A 10,917-nucleotide genomic window follows, 5' to 3' on the forward strand; every position below is an offset into this window, starting at 1 on the left:
AGTGTGGACAGATATTTATCGTAAAGCCTTCAGTTCCTTCATTAAAAATACTTTCAGGGGAAGGTATTTGGCACAATGCCTTCCCTCACTGCTGAGGACACCTGTGTGTTGTATTGAAGAGCCTGGTTCAAGTCCTGGCTATGCTGTTTTGGATCCAGCCTCCTGATAATGTGCAGCCTGAGAGGTAGCAGGTGATCACTCAAGCACTTGGGTCCCTGCCGCCCATGTGGGAGACCCAGATTGAGTTCCTGGCTCCTGGCTTTGGCCTGGCCCAGCCATGGCTATTGCAGGCATTTGGGGATGAACCAGTGGATGAGATTTCTGTGCCGCCCCCCCCCCCAACTACCTATTTCTCTGCCTTTCTTTCTTTTTCTTTCTTCCTTTTTTTAGATTTATCCATTCATTTGAAAGTCAAAGCTACACAGAGAGAGAAGGAGAGGCAGAGAGAGAGGTCTTTCATCCAATGGTTCACTCCCCAATTGACCACAACTGCTGGAGCTGCATTCGAAGCCAGGAGCCAGGAGCTTCTTCTAGGTCTCCCACATGGGTGCAGGGGCCCAAGCACTTGGGCCATCTTCTACTGCTTTCCCAGGCAACAGCAGAGAGCTGGATCGGAAGTGGAGCACCCGGGACTCAAACTGGCACAGGTATGGGATGCCAGCACTGCAGGCAGAGGCTTTACCCACTACGTCTCAGCGCTGGCCTCTCTGCCTTTTAACTGCAATAAAAATAAAGAAATAAAAAAATTTATTTTTTTACAGGCAGAGTTAGACAATGAGAGAGAGAGAGACAGAGAGAAAGGTCTTCCTTCTGCTGGTTCACCCCCCAAATGGCTGCTACGGCCAGTGTGCTGCGCTGATCCGAAGCCAGGAGCCAGGTGCTTCCTCCTGGTCTCCCAAGTGGGTGCAGGGTCCAAGGACTTGGACCGTCCTCCACTGCCTTCCCGGGCCACAGCTGAGAACTGGACTGAGGAGGAGCAACCAGGACAGAATCCGGCGCCCCAACCAGGACTAGAACCCGGGGTGCCAGCACCACAGGCAGAGGATTAGCCTAGTGAGCTGCGGCACCAGCCCTTTTTTTTTTTTTTTTTTAATTTTTTTAATCTTGATGTGAATGAATGGGAGAGGGAGTAGGAGATGGGAGGATTGTGGGTGGGAGGGAAGTTATGGGGGGGAAAAGCCACTGTAATCTAAAAACTGTACTTTGAAAATTTATATTTATTAAATAAAAGTTAAGAAAAGAAAAAAATTTTTTAAACTAACAATAATTTCAAATGTGCTCAGTTCTTGTCAAGGATATTAAAGACCTGAATGTTGGACATTCAGGGATATGGGACAGCCTAAGGTTGTAAGTCAATGAGCCTCGTTAGTTTCTCAACCTCCTCCTTTAGAGCCACGATGGTATATTCACCCCCAGTGCATCCTACTTGTCTTTTACATTGGTACAATGGGTGTCAAAACTGGAGAAGTTAGGCAACCACGAACTTGTTTCATCTTCTACTTTGTAATCAGGAAGTTTCTGTATTTGGTCAGATCTGCCATTCACCAGGAACTCAGGCGTCATGCCGTCCAGTTGACAAGAGCCAGGCCAGGGGATGCCCAGGCACGGCCCAGCTGATTTCCATATGCCCTGAAGACACAGCTAAGGTCTGCTGAGGCCAAAGACCCTGTTCCTCAGTGTGGCTGCCACACACTTAAGTCTGCACCTCCAGCCGTCAGGACAGGAGTGTGGAGCGGAGCCCCAGTTGGCTGTGCTCGTGGCAGGTTGGAGGCCCGCATGCCCCTCCCAGTCCTCTGCCCAGTGCCCTGGGGGAACGATGGCGTGGCAGTTGGATAGAGGATGCCCTTGATCCTTCCAGACTCTGAGGCAGGAGCCAGGAGACTGGGGCGGTGGGGATACAAAGGAGCTGGCTACAGAGCTGGCCCAAAGCCCCATCCTATCATAGAGCTCAGGGTTGGGGAGGAAACACCACTGAGGATTGAGATTGGAGTATGGAGATCCAAGAGGAACTTCTCTGAAGAGTCCCTCTGCCCTCTGGCAAGACAGAGGAACAACAGTGCTGTGTGTTGAGTGCTCACTCTGTGCCAGACGCTTCATGCAGCACCATACAGATTGACTGTTGTTACTCCTGTTACAGACGACGCCCCTGTGGATAGAGCGGGGGGTAGAGAACTTCTGCAGGTCCAACGGCTCATACGTAGAGTAGCTGCAACTTGGACTGGTGCAGGTTGACCGCGGTGCACATTCCTCATCACGCCACTCCGTTGCCACCTTGCAACATCCGTCTCCCTTTGGGCAGAGTTCCCAGGAGAGAGGGGGTTAGGAAGCCCAGCTCTGGGAGGGAGTCACTGCTAATGGTTAGTGCCAACTTCTAAACTGCTCTCCTGGTATTTAGGGGGTGAAAAAGCTGGTTGGTGGTTTAAGGCCAAAGCAGAGAAAAGCTGAGAGAAACATAGAAGAACCTCTTGGGCACAGCCACTGCTCATGGAGCCCAGAAAGAACTCCAGAAGGAGATGGCCTGTCTGGAGGTGCAGGGCACTCCCTGCAGGGGCCGGCACATCCTGCAGTCACTGTTGCTGCACATGGGCAGGACTCTTGTCAGCTCCCACACTGTTCTAGTTCCTCCCCAAAGCCCTTTTCTCTCTGCTTCGAGGCTACGTCTTTCTCAACCCTGAGTGAAGACTCACGCGGGGCCCACTGCTTTATGCTACCAACAGTCATCTCAGAACAATTTGGGTGTCCACTTTGGAATAGCTCAAGCATGCCCTTCCCTCTGATTCAGACTTGTCCAGGCTTGGAGATGTACAGTGGTAGCAAGGACCAGGGCAAGTGGGGATGGGAGATCCCTGGTCTTGGATGGCAGGAGTCTGCTGGTGCTCAGAGTGGCCTCTCTCTTGCATGCGCTGCCTGTGTGGGTTGCCTTGAGACCCTGCTGGGAACCTCAATTCTGGCCACGTCTGCTCCATCCAGCAGCTGACAACCCCAAATACACGGCCCCTGGACTCCCTCAGCCCACTCGGCTGCTGGGTTGTCCGTCCAGCATCCCCTCACTCAGGATGCAGCCTTTCTAATGACGTCTCCACGTCCGTCTCTCCCGGGCATCTGTGCACACCCACAGTGGAAGTGGGCCCCCTCGTAGTGCACCTCGCTCTCTCACACTGCTCTCTCACTCTTGCTCTCTCTTTCTGCTGCCTCGGGGCCGTGGCCTCAGCCCCCTGCCTTTAGAGTGCCAGGGATACTGCCACGCACTCTGAGGGGTCCCTTGGAGGTCACTTTCACTTGTCTCAAGAAGCCACGAAGGTTCTTTCTAGCTTTGCCGACGAGACGGACGTGGAGAAATGCCACAGCACAGTAACTGTGCCACCCAGAAGACCTTTCCATCCTCTCCTTGTTACAGGCCAGAGTGAGGCGACCATTAACATCGGCCCCCAGGTCTCACAGATTGCAAATCCTGCAGGGGAGACCCAGGCTCTCCCACTAGGACCTGAGGAGGCACCCACATTACTGTCCTGTTGTACTGGGACAGTGAGAAAGGAGAGGCTAACCTTGCCACTCGTCACTCCCAGCAGCAGAGAAAAGCGGTAGGCCTTCCATTTTTATTAGTTTATTTTTTGTTTATTTGAAAGACAGAGATAGAAGTCTTCCATCTAGGGGTTTACTCCCCCAAGTGCCTGCAACAGCCACGTTGGGCCAGATCAAAGCCAGGAGCTGAGAACTCAATCTGGATGTCCCACATGGGTGACAGAGAGCCTTGCACTTGAGTCATCACCACAATGGACCTTAAAAGGCAATTTCCTGGGGAAGGTCTCCAGCTCTTGGAAGTGAGTGGTTCAGACACACTGCCTGGCTTCCTGGGAGATGAGCAGTCCAAGGTGTGATGGCGTTGATAAAGCTGGGGATCTGAGACTGACGCAGGTAGGCATGGTGATTCTGTTCCGAAGCTGGGGCTGCCCCTGCACACCTGCAGGCAGCAGCGGGATGATGCTTGTCCCCAAGCAGCCTAAGAATCTGGCTGTTCCTGGAGAAAGCACATACGACAGCCCAGTCTAGGTTATGTCTTCCAGGGCATCTGCGAGACGGCAGAGGTTAGATGGCCTGAACCCAGGAGGCAAATTCTTCAAGGGCTCACTTTCCAGGAATGAAGGAGAAAGGCTGACTCCTAGTCCACACAAACGTCACTAAGCCTTGATAACCACAAGTTCCTGCGTCTAACTTGTCAGGTATAAAATAATGCATTATCGTAAAGAAGTTTTTGTTTTGATACAATTTCAGGCTTATTATATGTGTATATGTATACATATATATTTACCCAATTCTCCAATCAGTGCTAACATTTGATAATATTTGCTTGTTTACTTTACCATTCTCTCTCTCTCTCTCTTCCTCTCTCTCCCCTTATCACCTTCTCCCCTCTCCCTCACTCCTTATGTCTTATTTATTTCTCTCAACCATTTGAGAAGTAGGTGACTCTCTACCCTGAAATACTTAGTGCACAAAGAAACTTCAAAAAGTAGACAGAAAATGTAAATGAAAGATAAGTTTAGGGCCAAGCATTTAGCCCCGTGCTTAAGATGCTGGTTAAGATGCCTGCATCCCACATTGGAGTACCTTGGTTGAACCCTTGGCTCTGTCTCCTGACTCTGCCTTCCTGCTAATGCAGACTCTGGAAAGTAGCAGGTGATGGCTCCAGTGACTGCTCCTCTGCCACCCACATGGAGGAACTGAATTGAGTTCCTGGCTCCTGAGGCACTTGGAAGTGAACCAGTGGATGGAGTTATTGCTCAATAAATATAGTATCTTTTTTAAAAAATAAAATATTTATTTATTTATTTGAGAGGCAGAGTTATGGAGAGAAGAAGAGTCAGGGAGGGAGAGATTTTCCATTGCTGATTTACTCCCCAAATTGCCAGGCTGAGCCAGGCTAAATCTAGGAGCCTGGAACTCCATCTGATTCTCCCACATGGGTGGCAGGTATCCAAGTACTTGTACCATCTTTCATTGCTTTCTCAGGTGCATCAACAGGAAGCTGGATCGGAAATGGAGCAGCTGGTACACAAAGTGGTGACTAAATGGCATGCCAGCATTGCAGGTGGCAGCTAAACCTGCTGCACCACAACACTGGCCCCTGGTTTGTTTGTTTGTTTGGTTGGTTGGTTGGTTTCTTTTTTCTTTCTTCAAGATAAGTTTATTTTGGTGCAAAGAATTTTGAAATCCATGCATAGTGTTTTAAATAAAATGCATTTCCCATGAACTTTCTAAAGACCCTGCATCTATTTCCTAAAAAGAAGAGTTCTCTTACATGACCTAATGTTTTGTGAAAATTAATATTAATATAATATGTTAGTTAATCTGTAGACTTCATTCAAATTTCAACAACTGCCCTAATAATGATCTTTACTGAAAAAGAAAACCCTGGCTCGTGAGTGGCATCCATGCCTGCACCTTTACTTCCCTCCAATCTAAAAAGGTCCTCAGTTTTACTTTTCCTTTCACAAGTTTGCTATTTATTTATTTTCTAGAGACAGAGTGAGAAATGCCCTTTGCTGGATCAATTCCCAACTGCCTATACTAGCGGGGAGGGTGGGTCAGGCCAAAGCTGGGATCCAAGTACTCAATCCCGGTCTCTACATCTGTGGCACAAGCGCAATTGCTGGAGCTGCCACGCTGGCCTCCCAGGGTCTGCATTAGCAGGAAGCTGGAGCCAGAGGCTCGAGCCAGGAGTCGAACACAGGCACTCCGATGTGAGACACAGGCATCCTAACCACTGCGCTAACCGTCTGCCCTGCATCCTTGCTGTTTTTGATGGATGCAAGCCCGTTATTTTGCAGAATGTCCCTCAATCTGTATCATTCATTTTTTTGCAGGCATACTACACAGGTAATACTGCATTCTCTGCACTCTTCTCAGCAAGCACATGGTAAACATTTATCGCATTGCTGGTGATGTTAACTTAAATTTCTTGGCTAAGGCAGTGTCTACCACATTTGTCCTCTAAAGTTGCTAGGTTCCCACTAATTAAGAATTATCTTCAGATCCGGATGCTCCACTTCCAATCCAGCTCTCTGCTATGGCCTGGGAAAACAGTAGAAGATGGCCCAAGTCCTTGGGCCCCTGCACCCACATGGGAGACCCGGAAGAATCTCCTGGATCCTGGCTTCGGATCAGTGCAGCTCTGGCCATTGCAGCCAGTTGGGGGGAGTGAACCACTCAGTAGAAGACCTCTCTCTCTCCCTCTCTCTCTCTCTCTCTGCCTCTCCTCTCTCTGTGTGACTCTGACTTTCAAATAAATAAATAAATAAATAAATAAATCTTTTTTAAAATAAGAGAAAGAGAGAATTATCTTCTGTGTCTCTCCTTCCTCTTTGTAACTTGCCTTTCAAATAAATAAATAAATAATAATAATAATAAAAATCTTGTGTGTCAATATTTTGAGATGTTGGGGCCAGCGCTGTGGTGCTAGTAGGCTAAGCCTCTACCTGTGGCATTGGTATCTCATATGGGTGCTGGTTCTAGTCCTGGCTGCTCCTCTCCTGATCCAGCTCTCTGCTATGGCCTGGGAAAGCAGTAGAAAATGGCCCAAGTGCTTGGGCCCTTGAACCCGTGTGGGAGACCCGGAAGAGGCTCCTGGATCCTGGCTTCAGATAGGCCCACCTCTGGCCATTGCAGCCATTTGGGGAGTGAACCAGCGGATGGAAGACCAACCTCTCTGTCTCTGTCTCTCTCTTTCTTTCTCTCTCTTTGTAACTCCACCTCTGAAATAAATAAATAAAATCTTTTTAAAAATGCTCTGAGATTTTGTGAAAGTGAGTTTATATTTCTCCCCAAACATGCCCCTCTTTTAAGATTCTACTGGGACGAATCGCAACATGCCTACCAGTCACCCAAGCAAGGCACTACGGAGTCCTCTTTCCTCTTACTTGCTCTTTGTGTCCAGTAACAAAATCTGTAGATTCATGCCCTTTAATTTTTTGGGTTTTTTTTTTTGTTTTAAAGGTTTATTTTATACATTTGAAAGACAAAGTAACAGAGAGATAGAAGGAGAGATACAGAAAGATCTTCCACACACAGGTTCACTCCCCAGATGGCTGCAGTGGCCTGGGCAGGGCCAGGTCAAAGCCAGGAGCCAAGAACTTCTTCCAGGTCTCTCAGATGGGTGCAGGGGCCCAAGGACTTCGTCTATCTTCTGCTGCTTCCCCAGGTGTATTAGCAGGGAGTTGGATCAGAAGTGGAGCATGTGGGACTCAAACTGGCACCTATATGGATGCCGGTGTGACAGGCGGCACCTCTACTGGCTACACCGCAGTGCCAGCCCCTCTTTCATGTTTTTTAAATCCATGTTATTCCTCCATCAATCGCACTTTCACTGCTTCACTCAGCTTCTCATCATCTCTCCCTTGAGCTGCTGAGACACCACCTACGTAGGCTCTTTACATCCTATCTCTTTCTCTCCCCATCCCTACCCAAATTGCCACCGGAACTGTCTTTCTAAAAATGCAAATCTGGTGACATGATTTTCCTACTTAAAATCATTTAAGGAAGATACCACAAGCTGGAGGTCTCCAGGCAGTGATGGGGATCATCATGTGTGTGTGACCCATGAGCTATAGTCACTCTGTATTAGTCAGCTGGGGCAGCTGTAACAAATACCACAGGCTGTGCAGCTATGGTACAACAATACAACAAATATTGACTTCTTACAGTTCTGTAAACTGAAGTCCAAAACTTTATTTGGTCTCTGGTGCGGGCTCTCCTGGCTCACTGATGGCCACCTCCCTGCTGTATCCCCCAGTGGTCTTCCCGTGATGTGTGCATGCAGAGGGGGAAAGTGAGCACAAGCTTTCTGGGGTCTCTTCTCATAAGGACACCAGACCTATCAGATGAGGTAAAAAAAAACCTATAACCTCATTTAAACAATTACCTCCATAAAGGCCACATCTCCAAATACAACCACAGGAGAGCTTAGAGTTGCAACATATCTATTTTGAGGAGATATAGTCAGTCTATAACACACTCCCATGTCTCCCTTTCTCATACCCATGGCAGACATTGCCAATCAATCACAGCACTCCTACTGAATTCGAATAAGCCTCAGGGAATCGAGTCCAGCCTTCTCAAAGTCAAAGCCTCCCTTGCAGCTGGGATGCATACACATGACTCAGTTCTCCCTAGAACACTACAGCCCTGAGACGCTTCAATTTACAAAACTGTGAAGCCGAAGAAAAAGCACTGCTGGTGACAGTGGCATGGTACAGGAGAGCGACTTCACCCAGTGAAGACAGAGGCCCCGGCCGCTGCATCCTGTGTGAACCACAGTGTCTACACGGACTGACCAGATGTGAGATCTGGTTATTGCTCTTGGCTGAAAATCTTTCCAGCTTCACTCTTTGACTCTCTGAGAACTTCTTAGCCACCCAAAACCTGTATAGCATTCATTTCCTGCTTCAAGCAGCAAGGGTGGGTTCTGTTGTTTCAACCGAGACGTCTGCCTGACACACGCCTGCACCCTGAGTGCCGACATGCACAGCTGCTGGCAGCTCCCTAAATGTGCCAGGTGCTTCTGTGATGTTGCTCTGCTCCCACTGCTCCCGAGGTTCCCTCCATACCCTGTCCCCCGTGGGATCAGCTAGGAGACTTTGGGCTGCCTAACACAAAGACTGTCCGGAAATGACTTACACAATTACATTTAACTTTTTCCATAAGAAGCAGTCTTTACTGTTTCTCAAAAACTTTTAAAAAAATAGAATTACCATACGATCCAGCAGTTCCACCTCTGGTTATATATCTTAAGAAATTCAAAGAAGGCTCTCAAAGAGATATTTGCACACCCATGTTCATAACAGCATTATTTGGCCCAGTGCCGGCCATTGCAGCCATTTGGGGAGTGAACCTGTGTGTGGAAGACCTCTCTCTCTCTTCTCTCTCTCTCTCTCTCTCTCTCTCTCTCTCTCTCTCTCTCTGCCTCTGATTCTCTGTAACTCTGCCTTTCAAATACATAAATCAATCTTAAAAAAAAGGTATAAAATTTCTTTTAAAATAAAGATACATGAATGAGTAAATGCATGAGATGATTTGTTCAGAGAAACTGCTGACAAATGAGCCCAGAGTTCTGCATTGAAAACTCACAAGGGAAACCAGGGAGAAGTCCAGCTGCCCTGAGCCTGAGCTTTGCAGAAAGCTGGGGTGCAGAGACACGGCAACATCGCAGAAGTCAGATGAGGAAGGAGAGAAGGAAAGAGGCAAGACCTGGGGTTTGCAATCCTCATCCTGGGCTGGGGCTATGCGCTGTCACAAGCAGCTCTCTTCTGGCAGAGATAGCCAAAGAGAGCAGAAGCTCATGGGTCGTGCACATCTAGCAGTGGCCACCTCTCAACATCTTCCATGTTTTGCGGGATGTTGTGACACAGGATAGAAACAGCACCCACTGACTCCAGCTGCTCCTGACCTGACAAGTATCTGTCTCCAGCTCCAAACCAATCAGGAACATGGGGCTAGTAACAGGTGCAGGGGCTGGGAAAGCTGATCTCAAAGTTGCAAGATATTTTCTTTTTTTTTCATTTATTTGACAGGTAGAGTTATAGACAGAGAGAGAAAGAGAGAGAGAGAGAGAGAGAGAGAGAGAGAGAGAGAGAGAGAGAGAAAGGTCTATCTTCGTTGGTTCACTCCCCAAATGGCCGCTATGGCCGGTGCTGCACCGATCCGAAGCCAGGAGCCAGGTGCTTCCTCCTGGTCTCCCATGCAGGTGCAGGGCCCAAGGACTTGGGCCATCCTCCACTGCCTTTCCGGGCCACAGCAGAGAGCTGGACTGGAAGAGGAGCAACCGGGACTAGAATCCAGTGCCCATGTGGGATGCCAGCGGCGCAGGCGGAGGATTAGCCAAATGAGCCATGGTGCCAGCCCCACAAGATATTTTCATACTTGTTATTATGATCAAATCTCCAGGCAGCCCACTGACATATGGGAAATTTGTTAACATCATTAATCTGAAGTTCTTGATCTTAGGTCCACTTCTCACTTGTCCAGATAATTGAATTTCTCCCAGGTTATTTATCTCTAGGAGTGCCTAAAGGGTCTCCATTGACAGAGGGGGTAGTGGGAAACATGGCAGAGAGAGCTGCATGTTATGTTCTGTTTCCGTTTTAAGATCCATTTATTTGTTTGAAGGGCAGAGTGACAGAGAGAGAGGGACAGAGAGGTATTTTCTATCCATTGGTTCACTCCCTAAATGGCCACAATGGCAAGGGGTGAGCCAGGCTAAAGTTAGGAGCCAGGAACTACATCTAGGTCTCCCACAAGGGCAGCAGGGGCCCAGGTACTTGTGCCATCTCCTGCTGCCTTCTCAGGTGCATTAGCGGGGAGCTGGATTGGAAGCAGACCAGCCAGGACATGAACCGGACTCAGATATGGGATGCTGGCAGTACAAGAAGCAGCTTAGCCCCATGCGCTTGTTATGTTCTTCCTCTCCTGCTTGGGGTTCCCCATCCCTGACCCATAGTCCTCACCACTTTATGATGCCTGCTGTGAGAATGTCAAGGTCCAAGATGAGAAAAGCATTGTCCCTTAGAGCTCACGGAGCCTCGGATGCCAGCAGACATGGCAAAAATGGCTCTTTTCCCATTTCCAGGCCCAAAGCAGCACTGCCTGGGCTCAAAGCCACCCATAAAATCAATTCTTGGCTCCTGATTCTGTCACCTCCTTCGTCAGGAAGCCGCCATTAGTCTAAAATGCCACGCTGGACACAGGGGACTTCTATATTTCCAACCTTCATCCCCCTTGCCGCCTCTATGGCAGACATCAGTAAAGCCGAATTTTGGTTTCCATCCTCACTGGCAGCTAGTGTTGGTTATGCGACCTAGTGAGACATGAGAAGGAGTCCACTTTGGGCTTCCAAAAGGCTTTTGCTCTCCCTGATGGAAGGGA

This window comes from Lepus europaeus, chromosome 2 (assembly GCF_033115175.1).
Source record: "Lepus europaeus isolate LE1 chromosome 2, mLepTim1.pri, whole genome shotgun sequence".
NCBI classification, from domain to species: domain Eukaryota; kingdom Metazoa; phylum Chordata; class Mammalia; order Lagomorpha; family Leporidae; genus Lepus; species Lepus europaeus.